This window comes from Thunnus albacares, chromosome 6 (assembly GCF_914725855.1).
Source record: "Thunnus albacares chromosome 6, fThuAlb1.1, whole genome shotgun sequence".
NCBI classification, from domain to species: Eukaryota; Metazoa; Chordata; class Actinopteri; order Scombriformes; family Scombridae; genus Thunnus; species Thunnus albacares.
In genome coordinates, this window is record NC_058111.1 from 3,274,087 (window position 1) to 3,291,765 (window position 17,679).

The 17,679-nt window shown below is 36.3% G+C and overlaps 1 long non-coding RNA gene across 1 annotated transcript; it reads left to right on the forward strand.

Moving 5' to 3' along the window:
* The first annotated feature begins 5,188 nt into the window (after nucleotides 1-5,188).
* On the forward strand, nucleotides 5,189-6,205 carry LOC122984584. Its single transcript, XR_006403923.1, has 3 exons — nucleotides 5,189-5,210; nucleotides 5,360-5,404; nucleotides 5,912-6,205. It is a non-coding gene; the product is annotated as an uncharacterized LOC122984584 (long non-coding RNA).
* Nucleotides 6,206-17,679: the final 11,474 nt, after the last annotated feature.

A 17,679-nucleotide genomic window follows, 5' to 3' on the forward strand; every position in this document is an offset into this window, starting at 1 on the left:
TATTGAATTTAGTTGCTACATACATTGAAAAAAATGTGATTTTGTATTCAAAGCTTTTTATTGACAAATTTGTTTGTATTAAAGCCCAAAAAGTGAATCTACAAAATATAAAATGCTGGCAAGTGAACATATATGACTGAAGTGTTTGACTTAGAAAAGAGTGACATCATTTATGTTTTTGTTTGTTTCTATCCAATCAGCATTTAAAATATAAGAATGATTTGCTCTCATATTTACAACCATTACTGATGTAAACAAACCTTCTGAAGCATTAAACTGTAAGAGCTTTAACATAGTTGCTCTCTAGTGCTGTTATATAATTAGATATTAAACATATAATCAGTTTAATCAGTTGTGTGTTTGAAATGTAGGTGAGCTGCCTTTTTGTTGACATTTTTATTACAGATTGTACCTTTAATGCCTGCTGAGAACTGAATAAACCCTCCAGTCTCATCACTAGTATAAGTAGGTGTGAGGTTTCCCTCTGCTGGTTTACAGAGGCATCACCATTATTTATGAATAGGTCTGTATTCATAAAACTCTGCTGAGACCAGCAAAAATAGATCAAATATTTACATGCTTCACTTTAAGGTAAAATAATGATCAATAGAGCATACTAAGCAATACGTTACTCTACATCATAGAGTTACGATACTTTACTGAAACTCTCTGACCTTCTAATATTGGTTGTACAATACCTCATCTACTACTGAGCATATTATATTTAAATAACACCAGTTTTGTATGCATCTAAATCATCCATTTTATGAAATTTAAAATCCACCCACACTCTCGCCCTGACCAAAACAATAAACATTGGAATTAATTCTTGACCTGCCTTGTTTTCAAATTTCATTTTTCTGCCTTTACATATTGCAAGTTTTTCCTGTCCTACTATCTAATTATGAAGTCTTCACTTTGATGCATTTAAATTTTTTTGTAATCTGCTCAAAAAATGAAAGCAGTTTTTGAGTATTTTACACTAAAACTTTTAAAAAATACTTTCAAGTACCTCAAACAAATTCACAAGTCTGTTGCACTCAGTAAAACAATGACAGATGGTTTCAGTTAATCCTCAAAAGGACGGAGACCGCAGGATTAATAACAGATATGAAAGCATTGACAGAAACAGCACCATGTAAAATTGTCCATTGTAAATCACCTGATCTTTGTTCAAAGGTACTTTATAGAAAACCCTCCACACTGGTTTAGCAGTCACCTACAACCAATGTCTCCCTCCACACAGTGTCTACTCTTCCATTTATTTTTTTGTTTAAAACTTTCTCATAACATTTACATAGTATTTTACACTTCACCGTATACAAGTTTAAATTTTCTGTATATTTTGTATTGAATAATGTCCCTCCTAATCCACTGAGTCCCAAGGAAAAACTAAGCTCAGGAAAAGGGTCATCTTCATCCAGATATTCAAACCCATCGTGGCAGTCCCGCAACAAAATCTGTTCTTCTACGGTCTTCTGCACCGCATATTTAAAATATTCTCAATTTGACAGACAGATCTCTGTCATAAAACAGACGCCATTGTCTGTGCATTGTCCAGATTAAGTCCTGCTGCATTTACAATATGCCAAAGAGTGATGTTTCCATTGGAACGCAATATATGAGTAAGTCCAGGCGTGGTGTTGTCCTGCACATCCAGCCTGGCTCTGTTTATGAGAGGTTCCTCTAGAAGCCAGTGCAGAAGAATCTGCATGCTCTGCCCTCTTCCAAATAAATAAGTCCCAAGCTTTAAAAATACTTTGATAAAAAGTTACACAAGTTTACATTTTGTATATTCATAAAAACAAAGAAGTATCTAGACCCAAGCCATCAGTCCTTTTTTAAAGGGCACTTGCCACTTGTCTCCACACCACATCTGTTGGATCTTTAAGGTACCGCTGAACAAACTGTAGCTTAAAAGGTAACTACCCTGCTTGCTAAAGGCATTAATCCCTGTGCCACCCAATGTAATCCATCCAAGAAAAAAATCCACAATTGTAGACTGCAGATGACTCAATAGACCAGCAGGGGGCTTTACACAAGTGAAAAGGTGCCACAGTAAAGATGCAACAAAATTACTGATGATCAAAATTCTTCCTCTGTAGGACATTTGTGGCAACAACCATCATCTGTTTTTTGTTGTTGTTTGTTTTTTAAAATTGGTATTTTCCAATAAAAAACCCATGTCCCTCTAATGCAAGTTGTAACCAGACTGTCCAAGTGTGTGTTTATAAAAGTTTGTAATGAGCGAATGACTGACTGAGAAAGTGACTGAGTCACTATGAGTAACCAAGACTAAGTGAGTAACTGAAGAGTGTGGCCAAGAGACTGATTGTGTGGGTGAGAGGGTTCGCTGTCCCATTCAAAAGTCCATTAGTTTCTTTAGGAGACACACAAGGGTTGACTGATGTCATCTCTCTCCATCTTCAGTGGAAGGCCGGGGTGCCTCTCAGTGTTTATCCCTGTGAACCACCTGAAAAACAAAAAACAGTGTGTATTATAAACTGTAGTAGTATAAATAGCACACTTCAGTGTTGCATCCATCCAGGAATGCAACACTGAAGGACTGGGATATTGCTGCAAATTGCTGATGTGTTTCATATAGGCCACTAGAGTAATAAATCTACAAGTTCACAACACTACACAGACAGCGATGGGATATTATCGACATAAACTAAGTTATTTGGGCATGTTGTCATATAAAACAAAGTAAAATTAAACTCACTGTGTAATTTGGAGCATCAGAATCACAAGTCCAGCTCCACTCTCAGAAATGTTGACTTGCTGCTGAAACAAGACATTATTTTAGCAACAGTACAGATGTGGTAGTTAACAAGACTGATTTCAAAACTTAACTCCTGCATCTTCAGTCCTATGCCTTTTACATTGCAACGGAATTAAATTCACTTCAGGAAAACAATTTGAGCAAAAACTCCAAAAAGTCAAGATTGGTCAGTAAGTCAGAAAGAATCTCAAAGAATAGATCACAGGCTTAAGGAAAAAAATATATACTGGTAAAATAGCTTTTTGTTTGATGTTGTGATCAGATGACACAGTACCAAAATCGTTATTATGACAAAAGCAAGGGCATATAGCACAATTCAAACTGATTGGAAATATAATGTATTTTGACAATGCTACCAAGCAAAGCAAAAAGGAACTCACCTGGTGATTTGCTGGATGAAGATGGGTGAGAAAAAAACACAAAAAAACCCCCAAAGTCATACGCCGCTGTCCAGTTGCACATGTGCCAACTCTACTGTTGAGAGCTGCTGCCGGCTGCTGATCGCCTGCAGTAATCACACTAATTATCAGCCTTGACCTACAGTATTACATACACACATGCTGACACTCACACAGTTTGGACATGGGGATGAAAGGACTGTTTAGTACAACCCCAAAAGTTAAGAGACATTACAGCACCGTAATGTAAAGCTGCCTGTTCCCTTTTACTCAGCATCTACTGATCACTGTCTGTCTCTCACCCCTCCTCTCCCTTTCCCTCCCTCATTTTTCGACCCACTAGTGTTCTGTTTATTTTCTTATATGAATAGATAAAAAAGCAAATCTCTTCATTTGCATGCAATACAATTTAAAAGTTAAATTAAATCCTAAAGGATTTTGGATCAAAAAGACAATTGACAAGATAGGAAACAAGAAAAATGAAACATTTCTGCAACCCTTTCTGGCTTTGTACAATCATTTGCTGTTTTACTGTGAAATAAAGTTTTACCTGTGAGGAAGCTTTGCCAGAGTGTCAAGGAAGGTGATAAGGGACAGACTCAGAGGCTACTAAATGAAAACAAGCAAAATCAAACTTCACACAGCTACGCTGACATCCTCTTTGGTTTCTGCTCTCTCCCAAACAAACATCTCTCCCTTTAAATAGGCCCTGAAATCTGTCTAGGCAGAACCATATTTCTATCAGGGGTGTCCTTTCCCTTAGACCAACAACTGGTGAATGACAATGTCACTTGTATCAGTTAACATTGTTTACACACACATCAACAACAGCATTGTTCCTTATTGTAAACCAAAATAAGTACAAATAACATAAATACAAAACCAAATATTTAACTAAATAAACTAAATTCCCTCACACTTGGACTAACCCATGACATCACTGGTGATGTCAGCAAGATCTTAAAATCAGGAAGTGGTTCAGTGCCTCCATTTTGTCTCCTGGCCGCATGGTGGGTGAGTATGGTAGGTTAGAAGCTAAGCTAATCTATAACTCAAGAAACCATAAATAATGAACTTCAATACTTTTCTGTCTTGATTGAACCATAAATGACAGCGATGTGACTGGCTAAACAAACAAATGACAAGTATGGCAGGAAATACAATGTTTAATGGAGACAAAATGGAGGTCTCACCCACTTTTTCACAGCCTCTAAAAACTATTCAGACAAAACAATCCTAGAACTACTTTCCTCCACTGATCTTAAGATTTGATATATTTGATACTGACATAGTCAAAACTCCTTTTTTAACCAGGAAAAATTAAGCTAAATAATTTGGTTTTGGATATAAATAGCTTGACTCAACCAGTGAATACTGAACTGTGTTACTATTGAACATACTGTATGTTTGTATGCTAAGTTCTTCATATATTTTAAGTTGTCATTTATATATTTATTGTCATTTATCTTTCCTCTTAGACTCAAGTGAAACATGCGTGCTGAGGTTCCTTGAGCTTCAAAGAAATCTCGGTATGATGTATGCTGAAATACTGTTGGTATTGCTTAAATTATTACAACGATTGTTTCTTGACTCATCAATTAATTGTGTGGTCTATAAACTGTCAAAGTAATGAAATACACCAATTTTAGTGTAATTTTCAGAAGCCCAAGGGAACTTCTTCAAATGTCTTGTTTCGTCTGACCAACAGTCCCAAACCCTGAGATGTTCAATTCACAGTGATGTAACATAAAGAAAAGCAGCAAATCTGCATATTTGAGAAGCAGGAACATTTTTGGCATTTTTTCTTGTGAAACAATTATATAAAATTAAGATATTATTGCTGATTAATTTTCTATTGATCAACTTTATCAATTTAACATTGTAGATCCACTTCAAACCCTGCCCATATTACATTTGAAGTTTTTACTTGACTGTTATTTTGTAAACTAATCAAAAGTTCATATTCATGTGTTTTGTGCACATCTAGGACTAAATCACTCACTTACCAGAAAGCGGCTATTGTATTGGTAAGTCAGATAAATATTTACATTTTGTATTTAAAAAGTCACTTAAGCATTTCATTGTGAAGTCCTTGTTAACTGGAATAACTGAATAATTAGCAATTAGGACTGTAGCACAAATTATTTCATATTTTTTGATAAATCTGTTCCCGCAGGATCAAACTGACTGAGTGACATTGCCCCTTGTACAGCAATCAGAGGTATGTCTTAAATTTGATTTTCTCTGCATCAGGAGTAGTACGTCTGTATTGAATTATTCAAGAATATGTAGACTCAGTGCTTTTTATGTGCTGAGCTATTACCAGACTGAATATCTGTCTGAACCCTGTTCAGACGAAAAATGATCTGTATTAGTGTTGGCATGTTGCTTCAGGTAGCAGTGAGATGATGAAATATGAGGGATAGATCCATGCGTTTTTAGACTGTTCAGATGCTAAAACACTGCATAGCACTTTTTAATACTGCAAGTCAGTATTTTATAACCCTGGCAAGTTTGTAAACAACAAACATTTTTATATATATAATTCTCGAACACTAGCGTGGGCAACGATAGTGGTTTAAAAAAAAAAAGTTTAAAAAAAAGTAGAACCATCATAATTATATTATTTTTTGGAAATTACATTAGTTGAACTGTTACACTGTTTTGTGCTTGATGTTTGTGTGATGTATAATTATTTGTGTAATAATTATTACTTTTTCATTTTCAGTCTAGAACAAAATGTTCATGAACATGAGATGCACTCTGGCCCTTCATAGTCTTCCGGTGTATCAGCGTGAGGGATCTCTGAGTTCTTCAAGACCAGCAGTGTAACTTCTCAGTACACTCACAGAAATGTCAATATCTATCAGTAGTGTTGACATAACATATTGTATGGGAAACAAACTTGAACGCCTCCTGTAGCATTCTCAAAATTTAAGTAGATTAAAGTATAGGTTTGGACTTTTTCAAGTCTATTTCAATACAATATTCAAATGTCAAATGTATATCGACAAAGTTAATAGTAGGCGGAAATTATTTGTCCTATCTCCATAATAGCCGTAAAGCTCTAACCGGTCTGCAGAATTACATTGAGTGTGTTTTGCCAGTTATCAAGTGACTCCACATGATCACAGCTGATGGAGGCCACTGTCCAGTGAGAGCTTGATTCTAACTGATGCTACCTGGATGAGATGTCCCAAACTGATTTACTGCACAATAGTTGATGCTTCATATGAATATTTTAAACAAAAATAATTTACTGTGTTTTTATGGCATTTACACTTAATGTAGAAAAAACAAAAAAACTGTAAAATAATACAGTAAGCTTCTGTGAAATAACTTTTTTTTTTTTTTTTTTTTTACAGTGTATGGTGACAAGTTCTCTTGCATGAATGTTGTTGGTGAGAGCAAACAGCAAGAAGGAGAGCTCTGCGACTGCAGCCATCCTGCTCTGAGATCTGCATGTGAGTGTGATGCAAACATTTGATACTTGTCACTTCATGAGCTCAATATTGCCTCCCATCAGCTCTCCTTTATCTCACCATCATGGGAAACTTTGAACCATGAGGCTCCGTATCGAGTAATCTGTGTCAGTTGAAATTCAGTTTAACAGTTTCACTCATTAGTCCACAAACAGACAGTAGTGGAGAAAGTTTTAAAATCCTTTACTGAAGTCAAAATAAAGATACCAACGTCTAAAACTATTTCAAGTAAAAGTCGAGTGATGCTTGATTTGACAGGTCTCTTACTTTTATACTAATATCCTGGAAATTTACAGGTTTTAACAATTAATTTTTAGGACATTTTTCAGAGAGAGTGGTGCAATTTGGTACAAATTATCTTAAAAATGGAAAAAAGTGTTAATTTGGTTTAGTTGGTAAATACCCACTCAATATATTTAGGTTTATATATAATTCTTCATTTGCAAGAAATCTTAATAAATTAGATTCTTAACTATTCTTTAATAAACTTACTAGTTTTGTATGTCAATATGATATATTAGCATATTTGTTAACTAAACCAATTTCACACTTTTGTCTGATTTTTTTTTTCTTATACTTTGAACCAAATTGTCCCACCCTCTTTGTAAAATGTCCTAAAAATCAACCGTTAAATACCTGCAAATTACTCCAGGACATTTATGTAAAATGAAAGGACCTGTACAATAAAACATTACCAAAAGTCCTGAATTAAAAATGGTGCTCAAGTAAAAGTACAGAAGTAATATCAGCAAAATGTACTTTAAGTATCATAAGTAAAAGTACTCATCATGCAGGAGGTCTCATTTAGAGAGTTATATTGTCAAAGTATATTATTCTGTTTTTATGACTAAAGAGTTCATGTAAGAGCTTTGTAATGTAATTTGTCAATGTCGAGCCAGTTTTAGGTACTTTATATATTACTGTGTAGTTTAATAGTAATACTACTGCATCATATTATATAATAATATATGCTTTTTTATATAAATTCCTAATCTGAAAAGTAACCAAGTGGAGTTAAAAGTACAAAATTTCAATGACGTAAAGTATCATAAAGTAGAAACAGTCAAGTAAAAGAAAGTACAAATACCTCAAATATGTACAATATAGAATATGGAGAATTCACTAATCTGATTGGCTGACAAGTGTTTTGTAATGAATGTGATGTATACATGGGCCTCAACTCCAAAGAGTTTATCTAAGGTTTTAGTGTATGTTGCACACAGAGTTTGTGTTAGCTAGTAGAAAATAAACTGAATTAAAACTGAGTAAATATATGGTCAAACTTCTTTGATGTGTGTGAGAAACTGGACCAAATCAACTAAAAGCATGAAAACAGAGGACTTTAGAGACAGACACAGTGAAGCTGGTGCCTGCAGGTTTGATGGACAGCTGCGAGGGAAATGTGAGAGAAAGTGACCAAACCACTGAGGCAAACACACAGATAATGAAGAGTATTAGCGTGAGAGAGACATAGATATAATCAGTGTGGGGAGAGGGAGAGATATGTCTGTGTGTGAGAGCAAACAAGCTCAGAAAGTTCAGTTTATCCCCCATCACTTACATTGTAAATGCATTATGAAGGGATCTTCTAATGGTGACTGTTGTTTTAAAACAGACTTGAAAATCTGTGAACTCGTCCTTTAATGCAATTAGTAAACTACATCTATGTGCAAGATGTATACAAAGCAGCATGGAGAAGCAGTAATATGTACCTGAAATGTGCTTAAATACAATCCTTTACTTTATTTTAAAATGCAATTTATCATATATTACACAAATGATACTGGAATTTTTAAAAAAGTCACAATTAAAGCAGTAAAATTTGTGAATCAAGTTCATGTTTATTTGCAAAAAGCAAAGCAGTAAAGGCATGGATAAATACAGTTTAAGACACTTTATACAAGAGATATTTTGTTTATGATAATAAAAACCAGAAATCACAATCAGAACCATAAAAACTGGATATAAAAATAAACATCAGTCTGCTTCAGCTTAACATATGTTTTTTTAAACATTAAATAATTAGGTTAAAAATAAAACATCAATACAGTAAAAACATGATAAAAGATAATAAAAGGATTATTAAAAAACTTGAGTGAAAGCAATGTTAAAAGGTTGATTATTGAAATGTTAAAAATAAAAACATAAGGTACAGGTCTCCTCCACAGTATCTCTTTCTCTACCTGTCTTTGTATGTCACATCTTGTACATTTCACATTGATATCTATAGAAACCGTTATTGTCATTACACAGACTACAATGAAATCAGGATATTGATATTTGGTATTTCACCTTGTAAAATAACATTTAAGTTTTTTTTTTCTTTTTTTTTAAATGTGATGATGAGTAAATATGAACATATACACACATGAACTCTCAAACAGCTGAAAGCTGCTCTCCTCTCCTGGTCCTCCTCAATACAATAAAAACACAATAAGAAAATTGTAAAAGGGTAAAAAAAAAAAAAAAAAAGTTAAGTGAAAGCAATTTGTTGAAATGTAAAAAAACAAAAAAAAAAATAAAGACATAATGTACAGGTCTCCTCCACAGTATCTCTTTCTCTACCTGTCTTTGTATGTCACATCTTGTACATTTCACACTGATATCTATAGAAACCGTTATTGTCATTATACACAATACAATGAAATCAGGATGTTGATATTTGATATTTCACCTCACAAAAGCAAATAAAAGAATAAATCATAAATTATCACATACACTGAGTATTTTTTTTTTTTTTGTGATAATGAACATCTCAACCTCTCTCTCTGTCTCTTATGTTCAAATATGAACAGATAACATTGATTATTGCAATATCAAGAATTTAACACACTGTATTAAAGACAATGAGAAATGAGTACATTTATTTTTTTCTTTTTTTTTAAAACCTGATGATGAGTAAATATGAACATATACTCACACATATGACCTCTCAAACAGCTGTAAACTGCTCTCCTCTCCTGGTCGTCCTGGTTACAGCGACGACAACGACACAGAGCGTCAGCAGCAGACCGCTGAGCAGTGAAGACCTCACTGCATAGACGATGAAGCAAATCCCACACGGCTCTCTGTGCACTAAAAGGATCTTGGATATTGACACACACTCATGATTTTGGTCCCCAGCTACACACCAGTACTCCCCAGTGTCTTCCAGTGAGACATTTTTATTCTGCTTCCCTCACCGAGTTCTTGTAGATTTAGATCAACAGTTCTGCCTTCTGTTTGGTTCCACTTCATAAACCAAATGACCTCGAAATCCCCTGTCTGACTGCATCTGAGAGTGACGTCTTCTCCCTCTGAGAAGAACACTACAGCAGGTGGACCCATTTTGGGGCACACCGCAAGTAAATACATTTTTATTTTGAAAGAGTCTTCACAGGTGTAAAAACCTGAGTCATTCAGTGTAAGTGATGAAAACACCAGTGAATAATTTCTTTCCAATACTGTGAAGTTGTTCCGGGAGGAGATGAAATCCTTTGTATTGTCCTTCTTCCACAGTGGTGGCTGGTCATCACTGAGATCAGCACAGTCCAACACGGCCCTTTCTCCCACTGAGTAGAAGTGTAACTTTGGTACTATATAAGTGTATACAGGATGACTACTAACACACTGCTTTTTGTTCATCACCAGACAGGTGTACAGCAGAGAGGTTATGAATTTGTAGTCAGATACAACAAGAGCTGATGTGTTTTTCATCACTTCAAATGTTCTTTTTTCATTTTCCATCAGCGACGTCGTGCTGCTCCCAAAAAGTTTTGTCCATATGTCTTCCTCATATCCAGACTCACGCTGGAGCCACTGGACCTTCAGATTGTTGGCTGCTCCCTTACATGGTAGTTCAAATCTTTCACCCAACTTTACTGGAATACTTGTTTTCTCATCTATTGTACCGCAAACAACAATGCTGATGTTTTTCTCATATGTCACCTCACCCTCCATCCAACACTGCTCTTGGTACAGACCTGAGTGTGAGTGAGTCAGGTTGTGGATCTTGTAAGAAGAATTATTCTCCTTGCTGACAACTGGAAGTCTTTCCTTCAAGTGTTCAGGTGCTGTGGAGTTTTGGGACCAGAGGTCAGAGGTGTTCAGCAGAACTCGCTTCCCCTCGCCGACAAATGTGGAGATGAGGCAGAAGTTGGCTTCCTTGGGTGGTTCAAAGGTGTAAGAGGCCTTCTCCTTTCGTATGGCGATAAGTTCTCTTGCATGAATGTTGTTGGTGAGAACAAACAGCAAGAAGGAGAGCTCTGCGACTGCAGCCATCCTGCTCTGAGATCTGCATGTGAGTGTGATGCAAACACTTGATACTTGTCACTTCATGAGCTCAATATCGCCTCCCATCAGCTCTCCTTTATCTCACCATCATGGGAAACTTTGAACCATGAGGCTCCGTATCGAGTAATCTGTGTGTGTTTAAATTCAGTTCAACAGTTTCACTAATTAGTCCACAAACAGACAGTAGTGGAGAAAGTTTTAAAATCCTTTACTGAAGTCAAAATAAAAATACCAACGTCTAAAACTATTTCAAGTAAAAGTCAGGTGATGCTTGATTTGACAGGTCTATTAATTTTATACTAATATCCTGGAAATTTGCAGGTTTTAACAGCTGGAAAGTGTTTTATAATGAATGTGATGTATACATGGGCCTCAACTCCAAAGAGTTTATCTAAGGTTTTAGTGTATGTTGCACACAGAGTTTGTGTTAACTAGTAGAAAATAAACTGAATTAAAACCGAGTAAATATATGGTCAAACCTCTTTGATGTGTGTGAGAATCTGCACCAAATCAACTAAAAGCATGAAAACAGAGGACTTTAGAGACAGACACAGTGAAGCTGGTGCCTGCAGGTTTGATGGACAGCTGTGGGGGAAATGTGAGAGAAAGTGACCAAACCACTGAGACAAACACACAGATAATGAAGAGTATTAGCGTGAGAGAGACATAGATATAATCAGTGTGGGGAGAGGGAGAGATAAGACAGTGTGTGAGAGCAAAACACGTTCAGAAAGTTCAGTTTATTTAAATTTTTAACTAGGATATTGATCCTCTTCAAGATCCCCAAATTCCTCAATGTTTCCACATTCTAACATTCACAAGATATGTTAAATGGAGCCATATTTTACTTTGAAGTTCCTGTTTTATCAAACAAATACCTGAAAGTGTAGAAGTGTACTGAACTACTGAATATGGTAAAGAAATATGACTCAGTCATAATCCAGGGTTTCTGTTTATTTTTCAGTACAAATAACTATACTACTGTATTTAATAAGATATCGTTTGATTCATCGTTACATACGAGGTAAATGTGACAATTAATCATGATATTGATTTGAGGTGATATCACCCAGCTCTACTTTAAATTGCCTTCATATTGAATATATGAGCCTTGCCTCAAGTTGCTTGACCTGCCATCTATTGGTGAGACACAGAAAAGCACCTTTAACACAGAAATAACTGAGGAGGAACAGAGAGCAGTTAGTAGACTGAAGGGTCGACGTCTCACTGATGACAACATTTATAATAAAAGACGGTTTCTTCAATGCTTTACTTTGAACCAAATGTCTCCAATAGATCAGTGTTAAACATCTTAACAAAACATCTAAGCTATGAGTGAAAGGATAGGTTCACAGACACTTCTGTTCATACTGGATATTAAAAGATCCTTCAACTGTGCTTTCAATGTAAGTGATGGAGGCCAAAATCCACAGTGTGTCCACACAGTCATTTAAAAGTTGATGTGAAGCTTATATGAGGCTTCAGCAGTCTGAGTTAGTCATATCAAGTGGATATCTGACACATTTACAGTCTTTTAGCATCAAATTCCCTCTTTGTGTTTCCTCAGACAGTGTTTCCCTGTTGAGCCGCAGGTGGAAGTATAGTAACAAAAAGAGGGACTTTGGCACTAAAAAGACTGTAACGTTGAAAGATATCTACTTGATTTGACTCATTTGGACGCTGAAGCTTCATATTAGCTTCAGATTAACTTTTAAATACATTTTTGCACAGAAGGAGGACTATGGATTTTGTCTCCCATCACTTATATTGTAAGTGCATTATGAAGGGATCTTCTGATGGTGACTGTTGTTTTAAAACAGACTTGAAAAACTGTGAACCCGTCCTTTAATGCAATTAGTAAACTACATCTATGTGCAAGATGTATACAGAACAGCATGGAGTAGCAGTAATATGTACCTGAAATGTGCTTAAATACAATCCTTTACTTATTTTAAAATGCAATTTATCATATATTACACAAATGATACTGGAATTTTAAAAAAGTCACAATTAAAGCAGTAAAATTTGTGAATCAAGTTCATGTTTATTTGAAAAAGCAAAGCAGTAAAGGCATGGATAAATACAGTTTAAGACACTTAATACAAGAGACATGTTGTTTATGATAATAAAAACCAGAAATCACAATCAGAACCATAAAAACTGGATATAAAAATAAACATCAGTCTGCTTCAGCTTAACATATGTTTTTTTTTTAAACATGAAATAATTAGGTTAAAAATAAAACATCAATACAGTAAAAACATGATAAAAGATAGTAAAAGGATTATTAATAAACTTGAGTGAAAGCAATGTTAAAAAGTTGATTGTTGAAATGTTAAAAATAAAAACATAATGTACAGGTCTCCTCCACAGTATCTCTTTCTCTACCTGTCTTTGTATGTCACATCTTGTACATTTCACATTGATATCTATAGAAACCGTTATTGTCATTATACACAATACAATGAAATCAGGATGTTGATATTTGATATTTCACCTCACAAAATAACATTTAAGTTTTTTTTTTTGTTTGTTTTTTTTTAAACCTGATGATGAGTAAATATGAACATATACTCACACATATGACCTCTCAAACAGCTGTAAACTGCTCTCCTCTCCTGGTCGTCCTGGTTACAGCGACGACAACGACACAGAGCGTCAGCAGCAGACCGCTGAGCAGTGAAGACCTCACTGCATAGACGATGAAGCAAATCCCACACGGCTCTCTGTGCACTAAAAGGATCTTGGATATTGATGCACACTGATCATTTTGGTCCCCAGCTACACACCAGTACTGCCCAGTGTCTTCCAGTGAGACATTAGAGAGAACCAGACCCACATTAGCATGAGATATTTTTATTCTGCTTCCCTCATCTATTTCTTGTGGATGTAGATCAAAGGTTATGCCTTCTGTTTGGTTCCACTTCTTAAACCAAATGACCTTGAAATCCCCTGTCTGACTGCATCTGAGAGTGACTTCTTCTCCCTCTGAGAAGAACACTACAGCAGGTGGACCCATTTTGGGGCAAACCCTCAGAAAATGTATTTTTATTTTGAAAGAGTCTTCACAGGTGTAATAACCTGAGTCATTCAATGTAAGTGATGAAAACACCAGTGAGTAGTTTCTTTCCAATACTGTTAAGTTGTTCCGGGAAGGGTTGAAATCCTTTTTAATGTATTTTATCCACAGTGGTGGCTGGTCATCACTGAGATCAGTACAGTCCAACACGGCCCTTTCTCCCACTGAGTAGAAGTGTATCTTTGGTCGTATAGTAGTGTATACAGGATGACTACTAACACACTGCTTTTTGTTCATCACCAGACAGGTGTACAGTGGAGAGGTTGTGAATTTGTAGTCAGATACAACAAGAGCTGATGTGTTTTTCATCACTTCGAATGTTCTTTTTTCATTTTCCATCAGCAACGTCATGCTGCTCCCAAAAACTCTTGTCCATATGTCATTTTTATATCCAGACTCACGCTGGAGCCACTGGACCGTCAGATCGTTGGCTGCTCCCTTACATGGTAGTTCAAATCTTTCACCCAAATTTACTTCAATACTTGTTTTCTCATCTATTGTACCGCAAACAACAATGCTGATGTTTTTCTCATATGTCACCTCACCCTCCATCCAACACTGCTCTTGGTACAGGCCTGAGTGTGAGTGAGTCAGGTTGTGGATCTTGTAAGAAGAATTATTCTCCTTGCTGACAACTGGAAGTCCTTCCTTCAAGTGTTCAGGTGCTGTTGAGTTTTGGGACCATAGGACAGAGGTGTTCAGCAGAACTCGCTTCCCCTCGCCGATAAATGTGGAGATGAGGCAGAAGTTGGCTTCCTTGGGTGGTTCAAAGGTGTAAGAGTCCTTCTGCTCTTCTATGACGATAAGTTCTTCTGCATGAATGTTGTTGGTGAGAGCAAACAGCAAGAAGGAGAGCTCTGCGACTGCAGCCATCCTGCTCTGAGATCTGCATGTGAGTGTGATGCAAATACTTGATACTTGTCACCTCATGAGTTTGATGTCACCTCCCATCAGCTCTCCTTTATCTCACCATCATGGGAGACTTTGAACCATTAGGCTCCGTATCGAGTAATCTGTGTTTGTTTAAATTCAGTTCAACAGTTTCACTAATTAGTCCACAAACAGACAGTAGTGGAGAAAGTTTTAAAGTCCTTTACTGATGTCAAAATAAAAATACCAACGTCTAAAACTATTTCAAGTAAAAGTCGGGTGATGCTTGATGTGACAGGTCTCTTAATTTTATACTAATATCCTGGCAATTCACAGGTTTTAACAGCTGGCAAGTGTTTTATAATGAAAAGAGTTTATCAAGGTTTTAGTGTATGTTGTACACAGAGTTTGTGTTAACTAGTAGAAAATAAACTGAAGTAAAACCGAGTAAATATATGGTCAAACCTCTTTGATGTGTGTGAGAATCTGCACCAAATCAACTAAAAGCATGAAACAGAGGACTTTAGAGACAGACACAGTGAAACTGGTGCCTGCAGGTTTGATGTACAGCTGTGGGGGCAATGTGAGAGGATGTGACCAAACCACTGAGACAAACACATCTTCAAAAACACAGATAATGAAGAGTTAGACCGTGAGAAAGACATAGATATAATGTCTGTGGGGAGAGGGAGAGATATGTCTGTGTGCGAGAGCAAAACAAGCTCAGAAAGTGCAATTAATTTTCATTTTTAACTGGGATATTGATCCTCTTCAAGATCCCCAAAATCCTCAGTGTTTTCACATTCTGACATTCACAAGATATGTTAAATGGAGCCATATTTTACTTTGAAGTTCCTGTTTCATCAAACAAATACCTGAAAGTGTAGAAGTGTACTGAACTACTGAATATGATAAAGAAATATGACTCAATCATAATCCAGCGTTTCTGTTTATTTTTCAGTACAAATAACTATACTACTGTATTTAATAAGATATCGTTTGATTCATCGTTACATACGAGGTAAATATGACAATTAATCATGATATTGATTTGAGGTGATATCACCCAGCCCTACTTTAAATTGCCTTCATATTGAATATATGAGCCTTGCCTCAAGTTGCTTGACCTGCCATCTATTGGTGAGACACAGAAAAGCACCTTTAACACAGAAATAACTGAGGAGGAACAGAGAGCAGTTAGTAGACTGAAGGGTCGACGTCTCACTGATGACAACATTTATAATAAAAGACGGTTTCTTCAATGCTTTACTTTGAACCAAATGTCTCCAATAGATCAGTGTTAAACATCTTAACAAAACATCTAAGCTATGAGTTAAAGGATAGGTTCACAAACACTCCTATTCATACTGGATATCAAAAGATCCTTCAAATGTGCTTTCAATGTAAGTGATGGAGGCCAAAATCCACAGTGTGTCCACACAGTCATTTAAAAGTTGATGTGAAGCTTATATGAGGCTTCAGCAGTCTGAGTTAGTCATATCAAGTGGATATCTGACACATTTACAGTCTTTTTAGCATTAAAGGTCCAGTGTGTAATATGTGTGGTATTTAGCGGCCTCTAACGGTGAGGTTCTAGACTGAAGCACTCCGCCGCACACCCCTCCCCTCCCTAAGACTTTGGAGAGATTCCGGAAGCTACGGTGTCCTTCAAGGACAAGAAGCTATTTGCTGAAGATGTCATCGTCTACGACAACTTCGAGCATTTCTAACAAGTCAAGCGATGAGGTGAAGATGTATTTAATTATTTAATCTATAATACTATAGGTTATAGCTCACAAGTAAGATAGCAATTATGAGTGTTTTATTGTTTTGGTAATACAAGCTAACATTAGCAACGTCATGCTAAACAAAACTTACGTTATTTTTTTCTAACGTTAGGCATTATTGATAGCGAGATGACGTTGGCGGGATAACGCTATACATATAAGCAGGGGAAGAGCCTGGAAACCCCCCAAAGGGACCGAGGCGACTAAGGTTTGTGACATTATTTATACAATTATTATCATATCCTACCCGTTCTGCACGATATTAAAAATGCCAATACAACACAAAGTGGTATTTACATAGCAGCTCTGTGCTTTACATTACTGTAGTCTGTATAGTTTGATGTGTTATCAGTGTAATGTGAGTCAGTAGCCCCTTTTACACAGCCCGTTCAAGGTGGGAATACTGCACCTGTAATCCGCCTCGCTGTACTGTTTAGCCCGTATTCAGACCAAATCAGGCGGCGCAGCGCACAGCTGCAGGGTTGAAGAAGTGTGTGGGTGTGTTTGTGCTTTAGAAACTAACCGCTGTGAAACAATCCGAAAATAACGTTTATCGATCTGGTTCACCAGCTTCCCCACTAACGTTACTAGCGCTCCCACTCTTCATTCACCCCCTAGCTCACTCGACCACAGCTGCTCTCTCTCTCTTTCTCTCGTCTTTTTAAAATGAGTCACGAAGCCAACAGAAAAGTCTAACTTTACTTTTAACGTTATCAAATGAGGAGAGATGTCCTCCCCTTGGATCCTCTTTACGGCTATAATGCGGGTTCTCTGTATAAAAGAAGCTACTGAAAACATAAGCAACACTACTGAATGATTATATAAATACTATATAGGAACAGTATGGAGCAGCAATATTTTGACTTTTTTTAAAAATCATGTTATTGTTGTAGACATGTTTGGGAACACTGGACAGCCTACAATCAATATTCTGCACTACCATTGCCATATTTCCAACATATCATGAAACTTACAACCTATAAAGCCTTATCTGTGTTTTTCCTGT